This window comes from Pongo pygmaeus, chromosome 1, assembly GCF_028885625.2.
Source record: "Pongo pygmaeus isolate AG05252 chromosome 1, NHGRI_mPonPyg2-v2.0_pri, whole genome shotgun sequence".
NCBI lineage: Eukaryota > Metazoa > Chordata > Mammalia > Primates > Hominidae > Pongo > Pongo pygmaeus.
Genome location: NC_072373.2, coordinates 20846151 through 20873958, shown reverse-complemented (window position 1 = coordinate 20873958; position 27808 = coordinate 20846151). Strand labels below are relative to the sequence as shown.

The 27808-nt window shown below is 68.1% G+C and overlaps 12 non-coding genes across 12 annotated transcripts; all 12 read right to left on the bottom strand.

The window, feature by feature from the left end:
- Positions 1–1888: 1888 nt before the first annotated feature.
- LOC129022073 (5S ribosomal RNA) lies at positions 1889–2007 on the bottom strand. The gene has a single exon (XR_008496214.1). It is a non-coding gene; the product is annotated as a 5S ribosomal RNA (ribosomal RNA).
- A 2163-nt stretch (positions 2008–4170) lies between these two features.
- LOC129022063 (5S ribosomal RNA) lies at positions 4171–4289 on the bottom strand. The gene has a single exon (XR_008496209.1). It is a non-coding gene; the product is annotated as a 5S ribosomal RNA (ribosomal RNA).
- Positions 4290–6464: 2175 nt separating this feature from the next.
- LOC129022405 (5S ribosomal RNA) lies at positions 6465–6583 on the bottom strand. Its single transcript, XR_008496407.1, has one exon. It is a non-coding gene; the product is annotated as a 5S ribosomal RNA (ribosomal RNA).
- A 2176-nt stretch (positions 6584–8759) lies between these two features.
- Positions 8760–8878, bottom strand: LOC129022270 (5S ribosomal RNA). The gene has a single exon (XR_008496328.1). It is a non-coding gene; the product is annotated as a 5S ribosomal RNA (ribosomal RNA).
- A 2169-nt stretch (positions 8879–11047) lies between these two features.
- LOC129022280 (5S ribosomal RNA) lies at positions 11048–11166 on the bottom strand. Its single transcript, XR_008496335.1, has one exon. It is a non-coding gene; the product is annotated as a 5S ribosomal RNA (ribosomal RNA).
- Positions 11167–13340: 2174 nt separating this feature from the next.
- On the bottom strand, positions 13341–13459 carry LOC129022395 (5S ribosomal RNA). Its single transcript, XR_008496402.1, has one exon. It is a non-coding gene; the product is annotated as a 5S ribosomal RNA (ribosomal RNA).
- Positions 13460–15633: 2174 nt separating this feature from the next.
- LOC129022394 (5S ribosomal RNA) lies at positions 15634–15752 on the bottom strand. The gene has a single exon (XR_008496401.1). It is a non-coding gene; the product is annotated as a 5S ribosomal RNA (ribosomal RNA).
- A 2195-nt stretch (positions 15753–17947) lies between these two features.
- LOC129022057 (5S ribosomal RNA) lies at positions 17948–18066 on the bottom strand. Its single transcript, XR_008496208.1, has one exon. It is a non-coding gene; the product is annotated as a 5S ribosomal RNA (ribosomal RNA).
- A 2157-nt stretch (positions 18067–20223) lies between these two features.
- On the bottom strand, positions 20224–20342 carry LOC129022050 (5S ribosomal RNA). The gene has a single exon (XR_008496204.1). It is a non-coding gene; the product is annotated as a 5S ribosomal RNA (ribosomal RNA).
- Positions 20343–22505: 2163 nt separating this feature from the next.
- LOC129022044 (5S ribosomal RNA) lies at positions 22506–22624 on the bottom strand. Its single transcript, XR_008496203.1, has one exon. It is a non-coding gene; the product is annotated as a 5S ribosomal RNA (ribosomal RNA).
- A 2194-nt stretch (positions 22625–24818) lies between these two features.
- On the bottom strand, positions 24819–24937 carry LOC129022042 (5S ribosomal RNA). Its single transcript, XR_008496202.1, has one exon. It is a non-coding gene; the product is annotated as a 5S ribosomal RNA (ribosomal RNA).
- A 2156-nt stretch (positions 24938–27093) lies between these two features.
- Positions 27094–27212, bottom strand: LOC129024261 (5S ribosomal RNA). Its single transcript, XR_008497052.1, has one exon. It is a non-coding gene; the product is annotated as a 5S ribosomal RNA (ribosomal RNA).
- Between the last annotated feature and the right edge of the window lie 596 nt (positions 27213–27808).

Here is a 27808-nt window from a genome sequence, read left to right as displayed (position 1 = left end):
CCCACCCACCCAGAGCCGTCAGGGCTGGCCAAGGGCGACCAGCCGGCCGGGCCTCGCGGGGCCTTTCTCTCCCAACGCCCCCAGCACGGTCGCGTGTCCCGACCAAGGCCCGGCCGGCCGGTGGGCCAGAGGGCGCGGGGGCGGGTAGCGGGTCGGGGGGGTGGCCCCGCTTTGCCCCGGGCTGCCACTAGAGGCGGCGGCCTGATCCCGGGTGAGAGGGGCTGAGAGAAACCCAGACACACCCCGGCACCACCAGGAGCAAATCCACTCCCCCACACACAGACACACCCGGGCGCGCTCGCACGCGCCGGCGCTCGCTCGCACACGCACGCACGCGCGCACACACACACACACACAGACTCACCCACGCAGACACACACACACACACACACACAGACTCACCCACTGAGACACACACACACACACACACACAGACACACACACGTACACACACACACGCGGCTTGAAGGAGAGCAAGGACGAGATGGATGGAGAGATAGAAACCGAGGGAGGGAGAGAGACAGCGATCGAGAGAGACAGGGGAGGGGGAGAGGGAAGGAGACAGACAGAGAGGCTGAGAAAGAGACAGGGACAGAGAAAGAGAGAGAGACAGAGAGACAGAGGGAAGACGATAGAAGTAGCGCGAGGTCCAGGGGGAAACCTAGAAGAGAGAGGCGGAGGGAGCTAGAGAGCGAGAGCGATAGAGCCTTCGAGAGGAAGCGCCCGGCTCCGGTAGGCAGCGCCCTTTTGAGCAGGCCGGGATAGGGTGGAGGGGGCTTGGGCTGCGCCAGAACACGGGGGCCAGGCGGTCCCTGTGAGAGGACCAACGGAGCGCTGAGACGGGCTTTTACTTGGCTGAATTGCTTGCTTTGGAGGTGGGTTTCGTAGGTTCCTTCCTTTCTTGGCACCACCCTGTGCTCTGGGTGCCTTGCGGCGGGCCCCGGGATTTGCAGAGTGCGCCCGCCCGCCCGTTTGGCGGGAGCCGTGGCACCGGGCGGGGCCGGAGGCCTGGGTCTCTGGCGTGTCCTCGGGACTGGTGTTGACACGAAGTGGGGGGCCGTTGGGAATCCGGGTGCACAGGGACTGTTTTCCTGGTGGCTGGCGAAGCAATGTCCTTCCCCCGGGTGAAGCAGCCCGTGCGTTCCGGAGCCGAGGTCTGGGCTGGCGCCTGTGGCACCCGCTGCCCCTGCCCGCCCCTTCCCCCGGTTTGGAAGGTTGCGACGACGGCGCGCCGCCCGGTGGGTGAATTGAATGGCCTGGGCGTTCCGGGAGCGGGAAGGCACCGCGAACGGCAGGGGACCCGCGCCTGCGGCTCTGGGCTCCGGCCCCCTGCCCTCCCAGGCTGGAGCCGGGCTCCTGGCGGGGCGGCGGCGAGGCGGAAGCGGTGGGATGCTGCTGCCCGGCGTGTAGTAGGGGCGGACCCCCAGGAGGAGGTCTCCGGCTGGGCTGCGGCGGAGGTGTAGGTGGGCGATAAAGGGGGAGCAGAGCGAGGGGAGGTTGGGGAGCATGGTGACCGTAGGGGGAAGGGAGGCAGCGGGGAAGCCAAAAAAGCCTGCAGCAGGCCGGGCATGCGCGGTGGCTCCCGCCTGTAATCCCAGCACTGTGGGTGGGAGGCCGAGGCGGGTGGATCACCAGGTGAGGAGGTAGAGACCATCACGGCTAACAGGGTGAGACGCCGTCTCTACGCAAAATAGAAAAAAAATCAGCCGGGCGTGGTGGCGGGCGCCTGCAGTCCCAGCTACTCGGGAGGCTGGGGCCGGAGAAGGGCGTGAACCCGGGAGGCGGAGCTTGCAGTGAGCCGAGATGGTGCCGCTGCACTCCAGCCTGGGCGGCAGAGCGAGACTCCGTCTGGAAGAAGAGGAAAGAAAAAGCAAAAAGCCAAAGAAAAAGCCTACAGCACCCGGTATTCCCAGGCGGTCTCCCATCCAAGTACTAACCAGGCCCGACCCTGCTTAGCTTCCGAGATCAGACGAGATCGGGCGCGTTCAGGGTGGTATGGCCGTAGACGCCGAGACAGGCGCCTGGCTGCCCCAAGAGCCCGGCCCAGCCATGCCCGCCGGATTGCAGCCGTCACCGCCAGCCCGGGGCCGCGGGGCTCGGATCGGGGACCCCCGAGCCCCTCGCCCGCGGCCTTCCCCCGGCTCCCCAGCTCCCGAGCTTCCACCACATGGGGCTCGCTCGGAACAGGGAGTGCTCCGAGGCGTCAGGGCCCAGGGCCCACGATCCCGGGACCCACTCCTGGTCCTCCGCCCTGCCGCGGAGGTGGCGTTTTGGGTCCCTCGCCGCTCAGGCGCTCCCGCGAGGCCCCCTCTTGCCCCACCCACCCAGAGCCGTCAGGGCTGGCCAAGGGCGACCAGCCGGCCGGGCCGCGCGGGGCCTTTCTCTCCCAACGCCCCCAGCACGGTCGCGTGTCCCGACCAAGGCCCGTCCGGCCGGTGGGCAAGAGGGCGCGGGGGCGGGTAGCGGGTCGGGGGGGTGGCCCCGCTTTGCCCCGGGCTGCCACTAGAGGCGGCGGCCTGATCCCGGGTGAGAGGGGCTGAGAGAAACCCAGACACACCCCGCCACCACCAGGAGCAAATCCACTCCCCCACACACAGACACAGCCGGGCGCGCTCGCACGCGCGGGCGCTCGCTCGCACACGCACGCACGCACGCACGCGCGCACACGCACACACACACACACACACACACACACACAGACTCACCCACTCAGACGCGCACACACACACACAGACACACACACACGTACACACACACACGCGGCTTGAAGGAGAGCAAGGACGAGATGGATGGAGAGATAGAAACCGAGGGAGGGAGAGAGACAGCGATCGAGAGAGACAGGGGAGGGGGAGAGGGAAGGAGACAGACAGAGAGGCTGAGAAAGAGACAGGGACAGAGAAAGAGAGACAGACAGAGAGACAGAGGGAAGACGACAGAAGTAGCGCGAGGTCCAGGGGGAAACCTAGAAGAGAGAGGCGGAGGGAGCTAGAGAGCGAGAGCGATAGAGCCTTCGAGAGGAAGCGCCCGGCTCCGGTAGGCAGCGCCCTTTTGAGCAGGCCGGGATAGGGTGGAGGGGGCTTGGGCTGCGCCAGAACACGGGGGCCAGGCGGTCCCTGTGAGAGGACCAACGGAGCGCTGAGACGGGCTTTTACTTGGCTGAATTGCTTGCTTTGGAGGTGGGTTTCGTAGGTTCCTTCCTTTCTTGGCACCACCCTGTGCTCTGGGTGCCTTGCGGCGGGCCCCGGGATTTGCAGAGTGCGCCCGCCCGCCCGTTTGGCGGGAGCCGTGGCACCGGGCGGGGCCGGAGGCCTGGGTCTCTGGCGTGTCCTCGGGACTGGTGTTGACACGAAGTGGGGGGCCGTTGGGAATCCGGGTGCACAGGGACTGTTTTCCTGGTGGCTGGCGAAGCAATGTCCTTCCCCCGGGTGAAGCAGCCCGTGCGTTCCGGAGCCGAGGTCTGGGCTGGCGCCTGTGGCACCCGCTGCCCCTGCCCGCCCCTTCCCCCGGTTTGGAAGGTTGCGACGACGGCGCGCCGCCCGGTGGGTGAATTGAATGGCCTGGGCGTTCCGGGAGCGGGAAGGCACCGCGAACGGCAGGGGACCCGCGCCTGCGGCTCTGGGCTCCGGCCCCCTGCCCTCCCAGGCTGGAGCCGGGCTCCTGGCGGGGCGGCGGCGAGGCGGAAGCGGTGGGATGCTGCTGCCCGGCGTGTAATAGGGGCGGACCCCCAGGAGGAGGTCTCCGGCTGGGCTGCGGCGGAGGTGTAGGTGGGCGATAAAGGGGGAGCAGAGCGAGGGGAGGTTGGGGAGCATGGTGACCGTAGGGGGAAGGGAGGCAGCGGGGAAGCCAAAAAAGCCTGCAGGAGGCCGGGCGGGCGCGGTGGCTCCCGCCTGTAATCCCAGCACTGTGGGTGGGAGGCCGAGGCGGGTGGATCACCAGGTGAGGAGGTAGAGACCATCCCGGCTAACAGGGTGAAACCCCGTCTCTACGCAAAATAGAAAAAAAATCAGCCGGGCGTGGTGGCGGGCGCCTGCAGTCCCAGCTACTCGGGAGGCTGGGGCCGGAGAAGGGCGTGAACCCGGGAGGCGGAGCTTGCAGTGAGCCGAGATGGCGCCGCTGCACTCCAGCCTGGGCGGCAGAGCGAGACTCCGTCTGGAAGAAGAGGAAAGAAAAAGCCTACAGCACCCGGTATTCCCAGGCGGTCTCCCATCCAAGTACTAACCAGGCCCGACCCTGCTTAGCTTCCGAGATCAGACGAGATCGGGCGCGTTCAGGGTGGTATGGCCGTAGACGCCGAGACAGGCGCCTGGCTGCCCCAAGAGCCCGGCCCAGCCATGCCCGCCGGATTGCAGCCGTCACCGCCAGCCCGGGGCCGCGGGGCTCGGATCGGGGACCCCCGAGCCGCTCGCCCGCGGCCTTCCCCCGGCTCCCCAGCTCCCGAGCTTCCACCACATGGGGCCCGCTCGGAACAGGGAGTGCTCCGAGGCGTCAGGGCCCAGGGCCCACGATCCCGGGACCCCCTCCTGGTCCTCCGCCCTGCCGCGGAGGTGGCGTTTTGGGTCCCTCGCCGCTCAGGCGCTCCCGCGATGCCCCCACTTGCCCCACCCACCCAGAGCCGTCAGGGCTGGCCAAGGGCGACCAGCCGGCCGGGCCTCGCGGGGCCTTTCTCTCCCAACGCCCCCAGCACGGTCGCGTGTCCCGACCAAGGCCCGGCCGGCCGGTGGGTAAGAGGGCGCGGGGGCGGGTAGCGGGTCGGGGGAGTGGCCCCGCTTTGCCCCGGGCTGCCACTAGAGGCGGCGGCCTGATCCCGGGTGAGAGGGGCTGAGAGAAACCCAGACACACCCCGGCACCACCAGGAGCAAATCCACTCCCCCACACACAGACACACCCGGGCGCGCTCGCACGCGCCGGCGCTCGCTCGCACACGCACGCACGCGCGCACACACACACACACACAGACTCACCCACGCAGACACACACACACACACACGCAAAGACTCACCCACTGAGACACACACACACACACACGGACACACACACACGTACACACACACACGCGGCTTGAAGGAGAGCAAGGACGAGATGGATGGAGAGATAGAAACCGAGGGAGGGAGAGAGACAGCGATCGAGAGAGACAGGGGAGGGGGAGAGGGAAGGAGACAGACAGAGAGGCTGAGAAAGAGACAGGGACAGAGAAAGAGAGACAGACAGAGAGACAGAGTGAAGACGACAGAAGTAGCGCGAGGTCCAGGGGGAATCCTAGAAGAGAGAGGCGGAGGGAGCTAGAGAGCGAGAGCGATAGAGCCTTCGAGAGGAAGCGCCCGGCTCCGGTAGGCAGCGCCCTTTTGAGCAGGCCGGGATAGAGTGGAGGGGGCTTGGGCTGCGCCAGAACACGGGGGCCAGGCGGTCCCTGTGAGAGGACCAACGGAGCGCTGAGACGGGCTTTTACTTGGCTGAATTGCTTGCTTTGGAGGTGGGTTTCGTAGGTTCCTTCCTTTCTTGGCACCACCCTGTGCTCTGGGTGCCTTGCGGCGGGCCCCGGGATTTGCAGAGTGCGCCCGCCCGCCCGTTTGGCGGGAGCCGTGGCACCGGGCGGGGCCGGAGGCCTGGGTCTCTGGCGTGTCCTCGGGACTGGTGTTGACACGAAGTGGGGGGCCGTTGGGAATCCGGGTGCACAGGGACTGTTTTCCTGGTGGCTGGCGAAGCAATGTCCTTCCCCCGGGTGAAGCAGCCCGTGCGTTCCGGAGCCGAGGTCTGGGCTGGCGCCTGTGGCACCCGCTGCCCCTGACCGCCCCTTCCCCCGGTTTGGAAGGTTGCGACGACGGCGCGCCGCCCGGTGGGTGAATTGAATGGCCTGGGCGTTCCGGGAGCGGGAAGGCACCGCGAACGGCAGGGGACCCGCGCCTGCGGCTCTGGGGTCCGGCCCCCTGCCCTCCCAGGCTGGAGCCGGGCTCCTGGCGGGGCGGCGGCGAGGCGGAAGCGGTGGGATGCTGCTGCCCGGCGTGTAGTAGGGGCGGACCCCCAGGAGGAGGTCTCCGGCTGGGCTGCGGCGGAGGTGTAGGTGGGCGATAAAGGGGGAGCAGAGCGAGGGGAGGTTGGGGAGCATGGTGACCGTAGGGGGAAGGGAGGCAGCGGGGAAGCCAAAAAAGCCTGCAGCAGGCCGGGCGGGCGCGGTGGCTCCCGCCTGTAATCCCAGCACTGTGGGTGGGAGGCCGAGGCGGGTGGATCACCAGGTGAGGAGGTAGAGACGATCCCGGCTAACAGGGTGAAACGCCGTCTCTACGCAAAATAGAAAAAAAATCAGCCGGGCGTGGTGGCGGGCGCCTGCAGTCCCAGCTACTCGGGAGGCTGGGGCCGGAGAAGGGCGTGAACCCGGGAGGCGGAGCTTGCAGTGAGCCGAGATGGCGCCGCTGCACTCCAGCCTGGGCGGCAGAGCGAGACTCCGTCTGGAAGAAGAGGAAAGAAAAAGCCTACAGCACCCGGAATTCCCAGGCGGTCTCCCATCCAAGTACTAACCAGGCCCGACCCTGCTTAGCTTCCGAGATCAGACGAGATCGGGCGCGTTCAGGGTGCTATGGCCGTAGACGCCGAGACAGGCGCCTGGCTGCCCCAAGAGCCCGGCCCAGCCATGCCCGCCGGATTGCAGCCGTCACCGCCTGCCGGGGCCGCGGGGCTCGGATCGGGGACCCCCGAGCCGCTCGCCCGCGGCCTTCCCCCGGCTCCCCAGCTCCCGAGCTTCCACCACATGGGGCCCGCTCGGAACAGGGAGTGCTCCGAGGCGTCAGGGCCCAGGGCCCACGATCCCGGGACCCCCTCCTGGTCCTCCGCCCTGCCGCGGAGGTGGCGTTTTGGGTCCCTCGCCGCTCAGGCGCTCCCGCGAGGCCCCCTCTTGCCCCACCCACCCAGAGCCGTCAGGGCTGGCCAAGGGCGACCAGCCGGCCGGGCCTCGCGGGGCCTTTCTCTCCCAACGCCCCCAGCACGGTCGCGTGTCCCGACCAAGGCCCGGCCGGCCGGTGGGCAAGAGGGCGCGGGGGCGGGTAGCGGGTCGGGGGGGTGGCCCCGCTTTGCCCCGGGCTGCCACTAGAGGCGGCGGCCTGATCCCGGGTGAGAGGGGCTGAGAGAAACCCAGACACACCCCGGCACCACCAGGAGCAAATCCACTCCCCCACACACAGACACACCCGGGCGCGCTCGCACGCGCCGGCGCTCGCTCGCACACGCACGCACGCGCGCACACACACACACACACAGACTCACCCACGCAGACACACACACACACACACACACAGACTCACCCACTGAGACACACACACACACACACACACAGACACACACACGTACACACACACACGCGGCTTGAAGGAGAGCAAGGACGAGATGGATGGAGAGATAGAAACCGAGGGAGGGAGAGAGACAGCGATCGAGAGAGACAGGGGAGGGGGAGAGGGAAGGAGACAGACAGAGAGGCTGAGAAAGAGACAGGGACAGAGAAAGAGAGAGAGACAGAGAGACAGAGGGAAGACGACAGAAGTAGCGCGAGGTCCAGGGGGAAACCTAGAAGAGAGAGGCGGAGGGAGCTAGAGAGCGAGAGCGATAGAGCCTTCGAGAGGAAGCGCCCGGCTCCGGTAGGCAGCGCCCTTTTGAGCAGGCCGGGATAGGGTGGAGGGGGCTTGGGCTGCGCCAGAACACGGGGGCCAGGCGGTCCCTGTGAGAGGACCAACGGAGCGCTGAGACGGGCTTTTACTTGGCTGAATTGCTTGCTTTGGAGGTGGGTTTCGTAGGTTCCTTCCTTTCTTGGCACCACCCTGTGCTCTGGGTGCCTTGCGGCGGGCCCCGGGATTTGCAGAGTGCGCCCGCCCGCCCGTTTGGCGGGAGCCGTGGCACCGGGCGGGGCCGGAGGCCTGGGTCTCTGGCGTGTCCTCGGGACTGGTGTTGACACGAAGTGGGGGGCCGTTGGGAATCCGGGTGCACAGGGACTGTTTTCCTGGTGGCTGGCGAAGCAATGTCCTTCCCCCGGGTGAAGCAGCCCGTGCGTTCCGGAGCCGAGGTCTGGGCTGGCGCCTGTGGCACCCGCTGCCCCTGACCGCCCCTTCCCCCGGTTTGGAAGGTTGCGACGACGGCGCGCCGCCCGGTGGGTGAATTGAATGGCCTGGGCGTTCCGGGAGCGGGAAGGCACCGCGAACGGCAGGGGACCCGCGCCTGCGGCTCTGGGGTCCGGCCCCCTGCCCTCCCAGGCTGGAGCCGGGCTCCTGGCGGGGCGGCGGCGAGGCGGAAGCGGTGGGATGCTGCTGCCCGGCGTGTAGTAGGGGCGGACCCCCAGGAGGAGGTCTCCGGCTGGGCTGCGGCGGAGGTGTAGGTGGGCGATAAAGGGGGAGCAGAGCGAGGGGAGGTTCGGGAGCATGGCGACTGTAGGGGGAAGGGAGGCAGCGGGGAAGCCAAAAAAGCCTGCAGCAGGCCGGGCGGGCGCGGTGGCTCCCGCCTGTAATCCCAGCACTGTGGGTGGGAGGCCGAGGCGGGTGGATCACCAGGTGAGGAGGTGGAGACCATCCCGGCTAACAGGGTGAAACCCCGTCTCTACGCAAAATAGAAAAAAAATCAGCCGGGCGTGGTGGCGGGCGCCTGCAGTCCCAGCTACTCGGGAGGCTGGGGCCGGAGAAGGGCGTGAACCCGGGAGGCGGAGCTTGCAGTGAGCCGAGATGGCGCCGCTGCACTCCAGCCTGGGCGGCAGAGCGAGACTCCGTCTGGAAGAAGAGGAAAGAAAAAGCCTACAGCACCCGGAATTCCCAGGCGGTCTCCCATCCAAGTACTAACCAGGCCCGACCCTGCTTAGCTTCCGAGATCAGACGAGATCGGGCGCGTTCAGGGTGGTATGGCCGTAGACGCCGAGACAGGCGCCTGGCTGCCCCAAGAGCCCGGCCCAGCCATGCCCGCCGGATTGCAGCCGTCACCGCCTGCCGGGGCCGCGGGGCTCGGATCGGGGACCCCCGAGCCGCTCGCCCGCGGCCTTCCCCCGGCTCCCAAGCTCCCGAGCTTCCACCACATGGGGCCCGCTCGGAACAGGGAGTGCTCCGAGGCGTCAGGGCCCAGGGCCCAGGATCCCGGGACCCCCTCCTGGTCCTTCGCCCTGCCGCGGAGGTGGCGTTTTGGGTCCCTCGCCGCTCAGGCGCTCCCGCGAGGCCCCCTCTTGTCCCACTCACCCAGAGCCGTCAGGGCTGGCCAAGGGCGACCAGCCGGCCGGGCCTCGCGGGGCCTTTCTCTCCCAACGCCCCCAGCACGGTCGCGTGTCCCGACCAGGGCCCGGCCGGCCGGTGGGCAAGAGGGCGCGGGGGCGGGTAGCGGGTCGGGGGTGTGGCCCCGCTTTGCCCCGGGCTGCCACTAGAGGCGGCGGCCTGATCCCGGGTGAGAGGGGCTGAGAGAAACCCAGACACACCCCGGCACCACCAGGAGCAAATCCACTCCCCCACACACAGACACACCCGGGCGCGCTCGCACGCGCGGGCGCTCGCTCGCACACGCACGCACGCACGCGCGCGCGCACACGCACACACACACACACACAGACTCACCCACTCAGACGCACACACACACACACAGACACACACACACGTACACACACACACGCGGCTTGAAGGAGAGCAAGGACGAGATGGATGGAGAGATAGAAACCGAGGGAGGGAGAGAGACAGCGATCGAGAGAGACAGGGGAGGGGGAGAGGGAAGGAGACAGACAGAGAGGCTGAGAAAGAGACAGGGACAGAGAAAGAGAGAGAGACAGAGAGACAGAGGGAAGACGACAGAAGTAGCGCGAGGTCCAGGGGGAAACCTAGAAGAGAGAGGCGGAGGGAGCTAGAGAGCGAGAGCGATAGAGCCTTCGAGAGGAAGCGCCCGGCTCCGGTAGGCAGCGCCCTTTTGAGCAGGCCGGGATAGGGTGGAGGGGGCTTGGGCTGCGCCAGAACACGGGGGCCAGGCGGTCCCTGTGAGAGGACCAACGGAGCGCTGAGACGGGCTTTTACTTGGCTGAATTGCTTGCTTTGGAGGTGGGTTTCGTAGGTTCCTTCCTTTCTTGGCACCACCCTGTGCTCTGGGTGCCTTGCGGCGGGCCCCGGGATTTGCAGAGTGTGCCCGCCCGCCCGTTTGGCGGGAGCCGTGGCACCGGGCGGGGCCGGAGGCCTGGGTCTCTGGCGTGTCCTCGGGACTGGTGTTGACACGAAGTGGGGGGCCGTTGGGAATCCGGGTGCACAGGGACTGTTTTCCTGGTGGCTGGCGAAGCAATGTCCTTCCCCCGGGTGAAGCAGCCCGTGCGTTCCGGAGCCGAGGTCTGGGCTGGCGCCTGTGGCACCCGCTGCCCCTGCCCGCCCCTTCCCCCGGTTTGGAAGGTTGCGACGACGGCGCGCCGCCCGGTGGGTGAATTGAATGGCCTGGGCGTTCCGGGAGCGGGAAGGCACCGCGAACGGCAGGGGACCCGCGCCTGCAGCTCTGGGGTCCGGCCCCCTGCCCTCCCAGGCTGGAGCCGGGCTCCTGGCGGGGCGGCGGCGAGGCGGAAGCGGTGGGATGCTGCTGCCCGGCGTGTAGTAGGGGCGGACCCCCAGGAGGAGGTCCCCGGCTGGGCTGCGGCGGAGGTGTAGGTGGGCGATAAAGGGGGAGCAGAGCGAGGGGAGGTTGGGGAGCATGGCGACTGTAGGGGGAAGGGAGGCAGCGGGGAAGCCAAAAAAGCCTTCAGCAGGCCGGGCAGGCGCGGTGGCTCCCGCCTGTAATCCCAGCACTGTGGGTGGGAGGCCGAGGCGGGTGGATCACCAGGTGAGGAGGTGGAGACCATCCCGGCTAACAGGGTGAAACCCCGTCTCTACGCAAAATAGAAAAAAAATCAGCCGGGCGTGGTGGCGGGCGCCTGCAGTCCCAGCTACTCGGGAGGCTGGGGCCGGAGAAGGGCGTGAACCCGGGAGGCGGAGCTTGCAGTGAGCCGAGATGGCGCCGCTGCACTCCAGCCTGGGCGACACAGCGAGACTCCGTCTGGAAGAAGAGGAAAGAAAAAGCAAAAAGCCAAAGAAAAAGCCTACAGCACCCGGTATTCCCAGGCGGTCTCCCATCGAAGTACTAACCAGGCCCGACCCTGCTTAGCTTCCGAGATCAGACGAGATCGGGCGCGTTCAGGGTGGTATGGCCGTAGACGCCGAGACAGGCCCCTGGCTGCCCCAAGAGCCCGGCGCAGCCATGCCCGCCGGATTGCAGCCGTCACCGGCAGCCCGGGGCCGCGGGGCTCGGATCGGGGACCCCCGAGCCCCTCGCCCGCGGCCTTCCCCCGGCTCCCCAGCTCCCGAGCTTCCACCACATGGGGCCCGCTCGGAACAGGGAGTGCTCCGAGGAGTCAGGGCCCATGGCCCACGATCCCGGGACCCCCTCCTGGTCCTCCGCCCTGCCGCGGAGGTGGCGTTTTGGATCCCTCGCGGCTCAGGCGCTCCCGCGAGGCCCCCTCTTGCCCCACCCACCCGGAGCCGTCAGGGCTGGCAAAGGGCGACCAGCCGGTCGGGCCGCGCGGGGCCTTTCTCTCCCAACGCCCCCAGCACGGTCGCGTGTCCCGACCAAGGCCCGTCCGGCCGGTGGGCAAGAGGGCGCGGGGGCGGGTAGCGGGTCGGGGGGCTGGCCCCGCTTTGCCCCGGGCTGCCACTAGAGGCGGCGGCCTGATCCCGGGTGAGAGGGGCTGAGAGAAACCCAGACACACCCCGCCACCACCAGGAGCAAATCCACTCCCCCACACACAGACACACCCGGGTGCGCTCGCACGCGCGGGCGCTCGCTCGCACACGCACGCACGCGCGCACACACACACACACACAGACTCACCCACTCAGACACACACACACACACACGCAAAGACTCACCCACTGAGACACACACACACACACACGGACACACACACACGTACACACACACACGCGGCTTGAAGGAGAGCAAGGACGAGATGGATGGAGAGATAGAAACCGAGGGAGGGAGAGAGACAGCGATCGAGAGAGACAGGGGAGGGGGAGAGGGAAGGAGACAGACAGAGAGGCTGAGAAAGAGACAGGGACAGAGAAAGAGAGACAGACAGAGAGACAGAGTGAAGACGACAGAAGTAGCGCGAGGTCCAGGGGGAATCCTAGAAGAGAGAGGCGGAGGGAGCTAGAGAGCGAGAGCGATAGAGCCTTCGAGAGGAAGCGCCCGGCTCCGGTAGGCAGCGCCCTTTTGAGCAGGCCGGGATAGAGTGGAGGGGGCTTGGGCTGCGCCAGAACACGGGGGCCAGGCGGTCCCTGTGAGAGGACCAACGGAGCGCTGAGACGGGCTTTTACTTGGCTGAATTGCTTGCTTTGGAGGTGGGTTTCGTAGGTTCCTTCCTTTCTTGGCACCACCCTGTGCTCTGGGTGCCTTGCGGCGGGCCCCGGGATTTGCAGAGTGCGCCCGCCCGCCCGTTTGGCGGGAGCCGTGGCACCGGGCGGGGCCGGAGGCCTGGGTCTCTGGCGTGTCCTCGGGACTGGTGTTGACACGAAGTGGGGGGCCGTTGGGAATCCGGGTGCACAGGGACTGTTTTCCTGGTGGCTGGCGAAGCAATGTCCTTCCCCCGGGTGAAGCAGCCCGTGCGTTCCGGAGCCGAGGTCTGGGCTGGCGCCTGTGGCACCCGCTGCCCTGCCCGCCCCTTCCCCCGGTTTGGAAGGTTGCGACGACGGCGCGCCGCCCGGTGGGTGAATTGAATGGCCTGGGCGTTCCGGGAGCGGGAAGGCACCGCGAACGGCAGGGGACCCGCGCCTGCGGCTCTGGGGTCCGGCCCCCTGCCCTCCCAGGCTGGAGCCGGGCTCCTGGCGGGGCGGCGGCGAGGCGGAAGCGGTGGGATGCTGCTGCCCGGCGTGTAGTAGGGGCGGACCCCCAGGAGGAGGTCTCCGGCTGGGCTGCGGCGGAGGTGTAGGTGGGCGATAAAGGGGGAGCAGAGCGAGGGGAGGTTGGGGAGCATGGTGACCGTAGGGGGAAGGGAGGCAGCGGGGAAGCCAAAAAAGCCTGCAGGAGGCCGGGCGGGCGCGGTGGCTCCCGCCTGTAATCCCAGCACTGTGGGTGGGAGGCCGAGGCGGGTGGATCACCAGGTGAGGAGGTAGAGACCATCCCGGCTAACAGGGTGAAACCCCGTCTCTACGCAAAATAGAAAAAAAATCAGCCGGGCGTGGTGGCGGGCGCCTGCAGTCCCAGCTACTCGGGAGGCTGGGGCCGGAGAAGGGCGTGAACCCGGGAGGGGGAGCTTGCAGTGAGCCGAGATGGCGCCAATGCACTCCAGCCTGGGCGGCAGAGCGAGACTCCGTCTGGAAGAAGAGGAAAGAAAAAGCCTACAGCACCCGGTATTCCCAGGCGGTCTCCCATCCAAGTACTAACCAGGCCCGACCCTGCTTAGCTTCCGAGATCAGACGAGATCGGGCGCGTTCAGGGTGCTATGGCCGTAGACGCCGAGACAGGCGCCTGGCTGCCCCAAGAGCCCGGCCCAGCCATGCCCGCCGGATTGCAGCCGTCACCGCCTGCCGGGGCCGCGGGGCTCGGATCGGGGACCCCCGAGCCGCTCGCCCGCGGCCTTCCCCCGGCTCCCCAGCTCCCGAGCTTCCACCACATGGGGCCCGCTCGGAACAGGGAGTGCTCCGAGGCGTCAGGGCCCAGGGCCCACGATCCCGGGACCCCCTCCTGGTCCTCCGCCCTGCCGCGGAGGTGGCGTTTTGGGTCCCTCGCCGCTCAGGCGCTCCCGCGAGGCCCCCTCTTGCCCCACCCACCCAGAGCCGTCAGGGCTGGCCAAGGGCGACCAGCCGGCCGGGCCTCGCGGGGCCTTTCTCTCCCAACGCCCCCAGCACGGTCGCGTGTCCCGACCAAGGCCCGGCCGGCCGGTGGGCAAGAGGGCGCGGGGGCGGGTAGCGGGTCGGGGGGGTGGCCCCGCTTTGCCCCGGGCTGCCACTAGAGGCGGCGGCCTGATCCCGGGTGAGAGGGGCTGAGAGAAACCCAGACACACCCCGGCACCACCAGGAGCAAATCCACTCCCCCACACACAGACACACCCGGGTGCGCTCGCACGCGCCGGCGCTCGCTCGCACACGCACGCACGCGCGCACACACACACACACACAGACTCACCCACGCAGACACACACACACACACACACAGACTCACCCACTGAGACACACACACACACACACACACAGACACACACACGTACACACACACACGCGGCTTGAAGGAGAGCAAGGACGAGATGGATGGAGAGATAGAAACCGAGGGAGGGAGAGAGACAGCGATCGAGAGAGACAGGGGAGGGGGAGAGGGAAGGAGACAGACAGAGAGGCTGAGAAAGAGACAGGGACAGAGAAAGAGAGAGAGACAGAGAGACAGAGGGAAGACGACAGAAGTAGCGCGAGGTCCAGGGGGAAACCTAGAAGAGAGAGGCGGAGGGAGCTAGAGAGCGAGAGCGATAGAGCCTTCGAGAGGAAGCGCCCGGCTCCGGTAGGCAGCGCCCTTTTGAGCAGGCCGGGATAGGGTGGAGGGGGCTTGGGCTGCGCCAGAACACGGGGGCCAGGCGGTCCCTGTGAGAGGACCAACGGAGCGCTGAGACGGGCTTTTACTTGGCTGAATTGCTTGCTTTGGAGGTGGGTTTCGTAGGTTCCTTCCTTTCTTGGCACCACCCTGTGCTCTGGGTGCCTTGCGGCGGGCCCCGGGATTTGCAGAGTGCGCCCGCCCGCCCGTTTGGCGGGAGCCGTGGCACCGGGCGGGGCCGGAGGCCTGGGTCTCTGGCGTGTCCTCGGGACTGGTGTTGACACGAAGTGGGGGGCCGTTGGGAATCCGGGTGCACAGGGACTGTTTTCCTGGTGGCTGGCGAAGCAATGTCCTTCCCCCGGGTGAAGCAGCCCGTGCGTTCCGGAGCCGAGGTCTGGGCTGGCGCCTGTGGCACCCGCTGCCCCTGCCCGCCCCTTCCCCCGGTTTGGAAGGTTGCGACGACGGCGCGCCGCCCGGTGGGTGAATTGAATGGCCTGGGCGTTCCGGGAGCGGGAAGGCACCGCGAACGGCAGGGGACCCGCGCCTGCGGCTCTGGGGTCCGGCCCCCTGCCCTCCCAGGCTGGAGCCGGGCTCCTGGCGGGGCGGCGGCGAGGCGGAAGCGGTGGGATGCTGCTGCCCGGCGTGTAGTAGGGGCGGACCCCCAGGAGGAGGTCTCCGGCTGGGCTGCGGCGGAGGTGTAGGTGGGCGATAAAGGGGGAGCAGAGCGAGGGGAGGTTGGGGAGCATGGTGACCGTAGGGGGAAGGGAGGCAGCGGGGAAGCCAAAAAAGCCTGCAGGAGGCCGGGCGGGCGCGGTGGCTCCCGCCTGTAATCCCAGCACTGTGGGTGGGAGGCCGAGGCGGGTGGATCACCAGGTGAGGAGGTAGAGACCATCCCGGCTAACAGGGTGAAACCCCGTCTCTACGCAAAATAGAAAAAAAATCAGCCGGGCGTGGTGGCGGGCGCCTGCAGTCCCAGCTACTCGGGAGGCTGGGGCCGGAGAAGGGCGTGAACCCGGGAGGCGGAGCTTGCAGTGAGCCGAGATGGCGCCAATGCACTCCAGCCTGGGCGGCAGAGCGAGACTCCGTCTGGAAGAAGAGGAAAGAAAAAGCCTACAGCACCCGGTATTCCCAGGCGGTCTCCCATCCAAGTACTAACCAGGCCCGACCCTGCTTAGCTTCCGAGATCAGACGAGATCGGGCGCGTTCAGGGTGCTATGGCCGTAGACGCCGAGACAGGCGCCTGGCTGCCCCAAGAGCCCGGCCCAGCCATGCCCGCCGGATTGCAGCCGTCACCGCCTGCCGGGGCCGCGGGGCTCGGATCGGGGACCCCCGAGCCGCTCGCCCGCGGCCTTCCCCCGGCTCCCCAGCTCCCGAGCTTCCACCACATGGGGCCCGCTCGGAACAGGGAGTGCTCCGAGGCGTCAGGGCCCAGGGCCCACGATCCCGGGACCCCCTCCTGGTCCTCCGCCCTGCCGCGGAGGTGGCGTTTTGGGTCCCTCGCCGCTCAGGCGCTCCCGCGAGGCCCCCTCTTGCCCCACCCACCCAGAGCCGTCAGGGCTGGCCAAGGGCGACCAGCCGGCCGGGCCTCGCGGGGCCTTTCTCTCCCAACGCCCCCAGCACGGTCGCGTGTCCCGACCAAGGCCCGGCCGGCCGGTGGGCAAGAGGGCGCGGGGGCGGGTAGCGGGTCGGGGGGGTGGCCCCGCTTTGCCCCGGGCTGCCACTAGAGGCGGCGGCCTGATCCCGGGTGAGAGGGGCTGAGAGAAACCCAGACACACCCCGGCACCACCAGGAGCAAATCCACTCCCCCACACACAGACACACCCGGGCGCGCTCGCACGCGCCGGCGCTCGCTCGCACACGCACGCACGCGCGCACACACACACACACACAGACTCACCCACGCAGACACACACACACACACACACACAGACTCACCCACTGAGACACACACACACACACACACACAGACACACACACGTACACACACACACGCGGCTTGAAGGAGAGCAAGGACGAGATGGATGGAGAGATAGAAACCGAGGGAGGGAGAGAGACAGCGATCGAGAGAGACAGGGGAGGGGGAGAGGGAAGGAGACAGACAGAGAGGCTGAGAAAGAGACAGGGACAGAGAAAGAGAGAGAGACAGAGAGACAGAGGGAAGACGACAGAAGTAGCGCGAGGTCCAGGGGGAAAACTAGAAGAGAGAGGCGGAGGGAGCTAGAGAGCGAGAGCGATAGAGCCTTCGAGAGGAAGCGCCCGGCTCCGGTAGGCAGCGCCCTTTTGAGCAGGCCGGGATAGGGTGGAGGGGGCTTGGGCTGCGCCAGAACACGGGGGCCAGGCGGTCCCTGTGAGAGGACCAACGGAGCGCTGAGACGGGCTTTTACTTGGCTGAATTGCTTGCTTTGGAGGTGGGTTTCGTAGGTTCCTTCCTTTCTTGGCACCACCCTGTGCTCTGGGTGCCTTGCGGCGGGCCCCGGGATTTGCAGAGTGCGCCCGCCCGCCCGTTTGGCAGGAGCCGTGGCACCGGGCGGGGCCGGAGGCCTGGGTCTCTGGCGTGTCCTCGGGACTGGTGTTGACACGAAGTGGGGGGCCGTTGGGAATCCGGGTGCACAGGGACTGTTTTCCTGGTGGCTGGCGAAGCAATGTCCTTCCCCCGGGTGAAGCAGCCCGTGCGTTCCGGAGCCGAGGTCTGGGCTGGCGCCTGTGGCACCCGCTGCCCCTGCCCGCCCCTTCCCCCGGTTTGGAAGGTTGCGACGACGGCGCGCCGCCCGGTGGGTGAATTGAATGGCCTGGGCGTTCCGGGAGCGGGAAGGCACCGCGAACGGCAGGGGACCCGCGCCTGCGGCTCTGGGCTCCGGCCCCCTGCCCTCCCAGGCTGGAGCCGGGATCCTGGCGGGGCGGCGGCGAGGCGGAAGCGGTGGGATGCTGCTGCCCGGCGTGTAGTAGGGGCGGACCCCCAGGAGGAGGTCTCCGGCTGGGCTGCGGCGGAGGTGTAGGTGGGCGATAAAGGGGGAGCAGAGCGAGGGGAGGTTGGGGAGCATGGTGACCGTAGGGGGAAGGGAGGCAGCGGGGAAGCCAAAAAAGCCTGCAGCAGGCCGGGCATGCGCGGTGGCTCCCGCCTGTAATCCCAGCACTGTGGGTGGGAGGCCGAGGCGGGTGGATCACCAGGTGAGGAGGTAGAGACCATCACGGCTAACAGGGTGAGACGCCGTCTCTACGCAAAATAGAAAAAAAATCAGCCGGGCGTGGTGGCGGGCGCCTGCAGTCCCAGCTACTCGGGAGGCTGGGGCCGGAGAAGGGCGTGAACCCGGGAGGCGGAGCTTGCAGTGAGCCGAGATGGTGCCGCTGCACTCCAGCCTGGGCGGCAGAGCGAGACTCCGTCTGGAAGAAGAGGAAAGAAAAAGCAAAAAGCCAAAGAAAAAGCCTACAGCACCCGGTATTCCCAGGCGGTCTCCCATCCAAGTACTAACCAGGCCCGACCCTGCTTAGCTTCCGAGATCAGACGAGATCGGGCGCGTTCAGGGTGGTATGGCCGTAGACGCTGAGACAGGCGCCTGGCTGCCCCAAGAGCCCGGCCCAGCCATGCCCGCCGGATTGCAGCCGTCACCGCCAGCCCGGGGCCGCGGGGCTCGGATCGGGGACCCCCGAGCCCCTCGCCCGCGGCCTTCCCCCGGCTCCCCAGCTCCCGAGCTTCCACCACATGGGGCTCGCTCGGAACAGGGAGTGCTCCGAGGCGTCAGGGCCCAGGGCCCACGATCCCGGGACCCACTCCTGGTCCTCCGCCCTGCCGCGGAGGTGGCGTTTTGGGTCCCTCGCCGCTCAGGCGCTCCCGCGAGGCCCCCTCTTGCCCCACCCCCCCAGAGCCGTCAGGGCTGGCCAAGGGCGACCAGCCGGCCGGGCCGCGCGGGGCCTTTCTCTCCCAACGCCCCCAGCACGGTCGCGTGTCCCGACCAAGGCCCGTCCGGCCGGTGGGCAAGAGGGCGCGGGGGCGGGTAGCGGGTCGGGGGCGGTGGCCCCGCTTTGCCCCGGGCTGCCACTAGAGGCGGCGGCCTGATCCCGGGTGAGAGGGGCTGAGAGAAACCCAGACACACCCCGCCACCACCAGGAGCAAATCCACTCCCCCACACACAGACACACCCGGGCGCGCTCGCACGCGCGGGCGCTCGCTCGCACACGCACGCACGCACGCGCGCGCGCACACGCGCACACACACACACACACACACAGACTCACCCACTCAGACGCACACACACACACACAGACACACACACACGTACACACACACACGCGGCTTGAAGGAGAGCAAGGACGAGATGGATGGAGAGATAGAAACCGAGGGAGGGAGAGAGACAGCGATCGAGAGAGACAGGGGAGGGGGAGAGGGAAGGAGACAGACAGAGAGGCTGAGAAAGAGACAGGGACAGAGAAAGAGAGAGAGACAGAGAGACAGAGGGAAGACGACAGAAGTAGCGCGAGGTCCAGGGGGAAACCTAGAAGAGAGAGGCGGAGGGAGCTAGAGAGCGAGAGCGATAGAGCCTTCGAGAGGAAGCGCCCGGCTCCGGTAGGCAGCGCCCTTTTGAGCAGGCCGGGATAGGGTGGAGGGGGCTTGGGCTGCGCCAGAACACGGGGGCCAGGCGGTCCCTGTGAGAGGACCAACGGAGCGCTGAGACGGGCTTTTACTTGGCTGAATTGCTTGCTTTGGAGGTGGGTTTCGTAGGTTCCTTCCTTTCTTGGCACCACCCTGTGCTCTGGGTGCCTTGCGGCGGGCCCCGGGATTTGCAGAGTGCGCCCGCCCGCCCGTTTGGCGGGAGCCGTGGCACCGGGCGGGGCCGGAGGCCTGGGTCTCTGGCGTGTCCTCGGGACTGGTGTTGACACGAAGTGGGGGGCCGTTGGGAATCCGGGTGCACAGGGACTGTTTTCCTGGTGGCTGGCGAAGCAATGTCCTTCCCCCGGGTGAAGCAGCCCGTGCGTTCCGGAGCCGAGGTCTGGGCTGGCGCCTGTGGCACCCGCTGCCCCTGCCCGCCCCTTCCCCCGGTTTGGAAGGTTGCGACGACGGCGCGCCGCCCGGTGGGTGAATTGAATGGCCTGGGCGTTCCGGGAGCGGGAAGGCACCGCGAACGGCAGGGGACCCGCGCCTGCGGCTCTGTGGTCCGGCCCCCTGCCTCCCAGGCTGGAGCCGGGCTCCTGGCCGGGCGGCGGCGAGGCGGAAGCGGTGGGATGCTGCTGCCCGGCGTGTAGTAGGGGCGGACCCCCAGGAGGAGGTCTCCGGCTGGGCTGCGGCGGAGGTGTAGGTGGGCGATAAAGGGGGAGCAGAGCGAGGGGAGGTTGGGGAGCATGGTGACCGTAGGGGGAAGGGAGGCAGCGGGGAAGCCAAAAAAGCCTGCAGGAGGCCGGGCGGGCGCGGTGGCTCCCGCCTGTAATCCCAGCACTGTGGGTGGGAGGCCGAGGCGGGTGGATCACCAGGTGAGGAGGTAGAGACCATCCCGGCTAACAGGGTGAAACCCCGTCTCTACGCAAAATAGAAAAAAAATCAGCCGGGCGTGGTGGCGGGCGCCTGCAGTCCCAGCTACTCGGGAGGCTGGGGCCGGAGAAGGGCGTGAACCCGGGAGGCGGAGCTTGCAGTGAGCCGAGATGGCGCCGCTGCACTCCAGCCTGGGCGGCAGAGCGAGACTCCGTCTGGAAGAAGAGGAAAGAAAAAGCCTACAGCACCCGGTATTCCCAGGCGGTCTCCCATCCAAGTACTAACCAGGCCCGACCCTGCTTAGCTTCCGAGATCAGACGAGATCGGGCGCGTTCAGGGTGGTATGGCCGTAGACGCTGAGACAGGCGCCTGGCTGCCCCAAGAGCCCGGCCCAGCCATGCCCGCCGGATTGCAGCCATCACCGCCAGCCCGGGGCCGCGGGGCTCGGATAGGGGACCCCCGAGCCGCTCGCCCGCGGCCTTCCCCCGGCTCCCCAGCTCCCGAGCTTCCACCACATGGGGCTCGCTCGGAACAGGGAGTGCTCCGAGGCGTCAGGGCCCAGGGCCCACGATCCCGGGACCCCCTCCTGGTCCTCCGCCCTGCCGCGGAGGTGGCGTTTTGGGTCCCTCGCCGCTCAGGCGCTCCCGCGAGGCCCCCTCTTGCCCCACCCACCCAGAGCCGTCAGGGCTGGCCAAGGGCGACCAGCCGGCCGGGCCGCGCGGGGCCTTTCTCTCCCAACGCCCCCAGCACGGTCGCGTGTCCCGACCAAGGCCCGTCCGGCCGGTGGGCAAGAGGGCGCGGGGGCGGGTAGCGGGTCGGGGGGGTGGCCCCGCTTTGCCCCGGGCTGCCACTAGAGGCGGCGGCCTGATCCCGGGTGAGAGGGGCTGAGAGAAACCCAGACACACCCCGCCACCACCAGGAGCAAATCCACTCCCCCACACACAGACACACCCGGGCGCGCTCGCACGCGCGGGCGCTCGCTCGCACACGCACGCACGCACGCGCGCGCGCACACGCACACACACACACACACACACACACACACAGACTCACCCACTCAGACGCGCACACACACACACAGACACACACACACGTACACACACACACGCGGCTTGAAGGAGAGCAAGGACGAGATGGATGGAGAGATAGAAACCGAGGGAGGGAGAGAGACAGCGATCGAGAGAGACAGGGGAGGGGGAGAGGGAAGGAGACAGACAGAGAGGCTGAGAAAGAGACAGGGACAGAGAAAGAGAGAGAGACAGAGAGACAGAGGGAAGACGACAGAAGTAGCGCGAGGTCCAGGGGGAAACCTAGAAGAGAGAGGCGGAGGGAGCTAGAGAGCGAGAGCGATAGAGCCTTCGAGAGGAAGCGCCCGGCTCCGGTAGGCAGCGCCCTTTTGAGCAGGCCGGGATAGGGTGGAGGGGGCTTGGGCTGCGCCAGAACACGGGGGCCAGGCGGTCCCTGTGAGAGGACCAACGGAGCGCTGAGACGGGCTTTTACTTGGCTGAATTGCTTGCTTTGGAGGTGGGTTTCGTAGGTTCCTTCCTTTCTTGGCACCACCCTGTGCTCTGGGTGCCTTGCGGCGGGCCCCGGGATTTGCAGAGTGCGCCCGCCCGCCCGTTTGGCGGGAGCCGTGGCACCGGGCGGGGCCGGAGGCCTGGGTCTCTGGCGTGTCCTCGGGACTGGTGTTGACACGAAGTGGGGGGCCGTTGGGAATCCGGGTGCACAGGGACTGTTTTCCTGGTGGCTGGCGAAGCAATGTCCTTCCCCCGGGTGAAGCAGCCCGTGCGTTCCGGAGCCGAGGTCTGGGCTGGCGCCTGTGGCACCCGCTGCCCCTGCCCGCCCCTTCCCCCGGTTTGGAAGGTTGCGACGACGGCGCGCCGCCCGGTGGGTGAATTGAATGGCCTGGGCGTTCCGGGAGCGGGAAGGCACCGCGAACGGCAGGGGACCCGCGCCTGCGGCTCTGGGCTCCGGCCCCCTGCCCTCCCAGGCTGGAGCCGGGCTCCTGGCGGGGCGGCGGCGAGGCGGAAGCGGTGGGATGCTGCTGCCCGGCGTGTAATAGGGGCGGACCCCCAGGAGGAGGTCTCCGGCTGGGCTGCGGCGGAGGTGTAGGTGGGCGATAAAGGGGGAGCAGAGCGAGGGGAGGTTGGGGAGCATGGTGACCGTAGGGGGAAGGGAGGCAGCGGGGAAGCCAAAAAAGCCTGCAGGAGGCCGGGCGGGCGCGGTGGCTCCCGCCTGTAATCCCAGCACTGTGGGTGGGAGGCCGAGGCGGGTGGATCACCAGGTGAGGAGGTAGAGACCATCCCGGCTAACAGGGTGAAACCCCGTCTCTACGCAAAATAGAAAAAAAATCAGCCGGGCGTGGTGGCGGGCGCCTGCAGTCCCAGCTACTCGGGAGGCTGGGGCCGGAGAAGGGCGTGAACCCGGGAGGCGGAGCTTGCAGTGAGCCGAGATGGCGCCGCTGCACTCCAGCCTGGGCGGCAGAGCGAGACTCCGTCTGGAAGAAGAGGAAAGAAAAAGCCTACAGCACCCGGTATTCCCAGGCGGTCTCCCATCCAAGTACTAACCAGGCCCGACCCTGCTTAGCTTCCGAGATCAGACGAGATCGGGCGCGTTCAGGGTGGTATGGCCGTAGACGCCGAGACAGGCGCCTGGCTGCCCCAAGAGCCCGGCCCAGCCATGCCCGCCGGATTGCAGCCGTCACCGCCAGCCCGGGGCCGCGGGGCTCGGATCGGGGACCCCCGAGCCGCTCGCCCGCGGCCTTCCCCCGGCTCCCCAGCTCCCGAGCTTCCACCACATGGGGCCCGCTCGGAACAGGGAGTGCTCCGAGGCGTCAGGGCCCAGGGCCCACGATCCCGGGACCCCCTCCTGGTCCTCCGCCCTGCCGCGGAGGTGGCGTTTTGGGTCCCTCGCCGCTCAGGCGCTCCCGCGAGGCCCCCACTTGCCCCACCCACCCAGAGCCGTCAGGGCTGGCCAAGGGCGACCAGCCGGCCGGGCCTCGCGGGGCCTTTCTCTCCCAACGCCCCCAGCACGGTCGCGTGTCCCGACCAAGGCCCGGCCGGCCGTTGGGCAAGAGGGCGCGGGGGCGGGTAGCGGGTCGGGGGGGTGGCCCCGCTTTGCCCCGGGCTGCCACTAGAGGCGGCGGCCTGATCCCGGGTGAGAGGGGCTGAGAGAAACCCAGACACACCCCGGCACCACCAGGAGCAAATCCACTCCCCCACACACAGACACACCCGGGCGCGCTCGCACGCGCCGGCGCTCGCTCGCACACGCACGCACGCGCGCACACACACACACACACAGACTCACCCACGCAGACACACACACACACACACAGACTCACCCACTGAGACACACGCACACACACACACACAGACACACACACACGTACACACACACACGCGGCTTGAAGGAGAGCAAGGACGAGATGGATGGAGAGATAGAAACCGAGGGAGGGAGAGAGACAGCGATCGAGAGAGACAGGGGAGGGGGAGAGGGAAGGAGACAGACAGAGAGGCTGAGAAAGAGACAGGGACAGAGAAAGAGAGAGAGACAGAGAGACAGAGGGAAGACGACAGAAGTAGCGCGAGGTCCAGGGGGAAACCTAGAAGAGAGAGGCGGAGGGAGCTAGAGAGCGAGAGCGATAGAGCCTTCGAGAGGAAGCGCCCGGCTCCGGTAGGCAGCGCCCTTTTGAGCAGGCCAGGATAGGGTGGAGGGGGCTTGGGCTGCGCCAGAACACGGGGGCCAGGCGGTCCCTGTGAGAGGACCAACGGAGCGCTGAGACGGGCTTTTACTTGGCTGAATTGCTTGCTTTGGAGGTGGGTTTCGTAGGTTCCTTCCTTTCTTGGCACCACCCTGTGCTCTGGGTGCCTTGCGGCGGGCCCCGGGATTTGCAGAGTGCGCCCGCCCGCCCGTTTGGCGGGAGCCGTGGCACCGGGCGGGGCCGGAGGCCTGGGTCTCTGGCGTGTCCTCGGGACTGGTGTTGACACGAAGTGGGGGGCCGTTGGGAATCCGGGTGCACAGGGACTGTTTTCCTGGTGGCTGGCGAAGCAATGTCCTTCCCCCGGGTGAAGCAGCCCGTGCGTTCCGGAGCCGAGGTCTGGGCTGGCGCCTGTGGCACCCGCTGCCCCTGCCCGCCCCTTCCCCCGGTTTGGAAGGTTGCGACGACGGCGCGCCGCCCGGTGGGTGAATTGAATGGCCTGGGCGTTCCGGGAGCGGGAAGGCACCGCGAACGGCAAGGGACCCGCGCCTGCGGCTCTGGGCTCCGGCCCCCTGCCCTCCCAGGCTGGAGCCGGGCTCCTGGCGGGGCGGCGGCGAGGCGGAAGCGGTGGGATGCTGCTGCCCGGCGTGTAGTAGGGGCGGACCCCCAGGAGGAGGTCTCCGGCTGGGCTGCGGCGGAGGTGTAGGTGGGCGATAAAGGGGGAGCAGAGCGAGGGGAGGTTGGGGAGCATGGTGACCGTAGGGGGAAGGGAGGCAGCGGGGAAGCCAAAAAAGCCTGCAGCAGGCCGGGCATGCGCGGTGGCTCCCGCCTGTAATCCCAGCACTGTGGGTGGGAGGCCGAGGCGGGTGGATCACCAGGTGAGGAGGTAGAGACCATCACGGCTAACAGGGTGAGACGCCGTCTCTACGCAAAATAGAAAAAAAATCAGCCGGGCGTGGTGGCGGGCGCCTGCAGTCCCAGCTACTCGGGAGGCTGGGGCCGGAGAAGGGCGTGAACCCGGGAGGCGGAGCTTGCAGTGAGCCGAGATGGTGCCGCTGCACTCCAGCCTGGGCGGCAGAGCGAGACTCCGTCTGGAAGAAGAGGAAAGAAAAAGCAAAAAGCCAAAGAAAAAGCCTACAGCACCCGGTATTCCCAGGCGGTCTCCCATCCAAGTACTAACCAGGCCCGACCCTGCTTAGCTTCCGAGATCAGACGAGATCGGGCGCGTTCAGGGTGGTATGGCCGTAGACGCCGAGACAGGCGCCTGGCTGCCCCAAGAGCCCGGCCCAGCCATGCCCGCCGGATTGCAGCCGTCACCGCCAGCCCGGGGCCGCGGGGCTCGGATCGGGGACCCCCGAGCCCCTCGCCCGCGGCCTTCCCCCGGCTCCCCAGCTCCCGAGCTTCCACCACATGGGGCTCGCTCGGAACAGGGAGTGCTCCGAGGCGTCAGGGCCCAGGGCCCACGATCCCGGGACCCACTCCTGGTCCTCCGCCCTGCCGCGGAGGTGGCGTTTTGGGTCCCTCGCCGCTCAGGCGCTCCCGCGAGGCCCCCTCTTGCCCCACCCCCCCAGAGCCGTCAGGGCTGGCCAAGGGCGACCAGCCGGCCGGGCCGCGCGGGGCCTTTCTCTCCCAACGCCCCCAGCACGGTCGCGTGTCCCGACCAAGGCCCGTCCGGCCGGTGGGCAAGAGGGCGCGGGGGCGGGTAGCGGGTCGGGGGGGGTGGCCCCGCTTTGCCCCGGGCTGCCACTAGAGGCGGCGGCCTGATCCCGGGTGAGAGGGGCTGAGAGAAACCCAGACACACCCCGCCACCACCAGGAGCAAATCCACTCCCCCACACACAGACACACCCGGGCGCGCTCGCACGCGCGGGCGCTCGCTCGCACACGCACGCACGCACGCGCGCGCGCACACGCGCACACACACACACACACACAGACTCACCCACTCAGACGCACACACACACACACAGACACACACACACGTACACACACACACGCGGCTTGAAGGAGAGCAAGGACGAGATGGATGGAGAGATAGAAACCGAGGGAGGGAGAGAGACAGCGATCGAGAGAGACAGGGGAGGGGGAGAGGGAAGGAGACAGACAGAGAGGCTGAGAAAGAGACAGGGACAGAGAAAGAGAGAGAGACAGAGAGACAGAGGGAAGACGACAGAAGTAGCGCGAGGTCCAGGGGGAAACCTAGAAGAGAGAGGCGGAGGGAGCTAGAGAGCGAGAGCGATAGAGCCTTCGAGAGGAAGCGCCCGGCTCCGGTAGGCAGCGCCCTTTTGAGCAGGCCGGGATAGGGTGGAGGGGGCTTGGGCTGCGCCAGAACACGGGGGCCAGGCGGTCCCTGTGAGAGGACCAACGGAGCGCTGAGACGGGCTTTTACTTGGCTGAATTGCTTGCTTTGGAGGTGGGTTTCGTAGGTTCCTTCCTTTCTTGGCACCACCCTGTGCTCTGGGTGCCTTGCGGCGGGCCCCGGGATTTGCAGAGTGCGCCCGCCCGCCCGTTTGGCGGGAGCCGTGGCACCGGGCGGGGCCGGAGGCCTGGGTCTCTGGCGTGTCCTCGGGACTGGTGTTGACACGAAGTGGGGGGCCGTTGGGAATCCGGGTGCACAGGGACTGTTTTCCTGGTGGCTGGCGAAGCAATGTCCTTCCCCCGGGTGAAGCAGCCCGTGCGTTCCGGAGCCGAGGTCTGGGCTGGCGCCTGTGGCACCCGCTGCCCCTGCCCGCCCCTTCCCCCGGTTTGGAAGGTTGCGACGACGGCGCGCCGCCCGGTGGGTGAATTGAATGGCCTGGGCGTTCCGGGAGCGGGAAGGCACCGCGAACGGCAGGGGACCCGCGCCTGCGGCTCTGGGGTCCGGCCCCCTGCCCTCCCAGGCTGGAGCCGGGCTCCTGGCGGGGCGGCGGCGAGGCGGAAGCGGTGGGATGCTGCTGCCCGGCGTGTAGTAGGGGCGGACCCCCAGGAGGAGGTCTCCGGCTGGGCTGCGGCGGAGGTGTAGGTGGGCGATAAAGGGGGAGCAGAGCGAGGGGAGGTTGGGGAGCATGGTGACCGTAGGGGGAAGGGAGGCAGCGGGGAAGCCAAAAAAGCCTGCAGCAGGCCGGGCGGGCGCGGTGGCTCCCGCCTGTAATCCCAGCACTGTGGGTGGGAGGCCGAGGCGGGTGGATCACCAGGTGAGGAGGTAGAGACCATCCCGGCTAACAGGGTGAAACCCCGTCTCTATGCAAAATAGAAAAAAAATCAGCCGGGCGTGGTGGCGGGCGCCTGCAGTCCCAGCTACTCGGGAGGCTGGGGCCGGAGAAGGGCGTGAACCCGGGAGGCGGAGCTTGCAGTGAGCCGAGATGGCGCCGCTGCACTCCAGCCTGGGCGGCAGAGCGAGACTCCGTCTGGAAGAAGAGGAAAGAAAAAGCCTACAGCACCCGGTATTCCCAGGCGGTCTCCCATCCAAGTACTAACCAGGCCCGACCCTGCTTAGCTTCCGAGATCAGACGAGATCGGGCGCGTTCAGGGTGGTATGGCCGTAGACGCCGAGACAGGCGCCTGGCTGCCCCAAGAGCCCGGCCCAGCCATGCCCGCCGGATTGCAGCCGTCACCGCCAGCCCGGGGCCGCGGGGCTCGGATCGGGGACCCCCGAGCCCCTCGCCCGCGGCCTTCCCCCGGCTCCCCAGCTCCCGAGCTTCCACCACATGGGGCTCGCTCGGAACAGGGAGTGCTCCGAGGCGTCAGGGCCCAGGGCCCACGATCCCGGGACCCACTCCTGGTCCTCCGCCCTGCCGCGGAGGTGGCGTTTTGGGTCCCTCGCCGCTCAGGCGCTCCCGCGAGGCCCCCTCTTGCCCCACCCCCCCAGAGCCGTCAGGGCTGGCCAAGGGCGACCAGCCGGCCGGGCCGCGCGGGGCCTTTCTCTCCCAACGCCCCCAGCACGGTCGCGTGTCCCGACCAAGGCCCGTCCGGCCGGTGGGCAAGAGGGCGCGGGGGCGGGTAGCGGGTCGGGGGGGGGTGGCCCCGCTTTGCCCCGGGCTGCCACTAGAGGCGGCGGCCTGATCCCGGGTGAGAGGGGCTGAGAGAAACCCAGACACACCCCGCCACCACCAGGAGCAAATCCACTCCCCCACACACAGACAC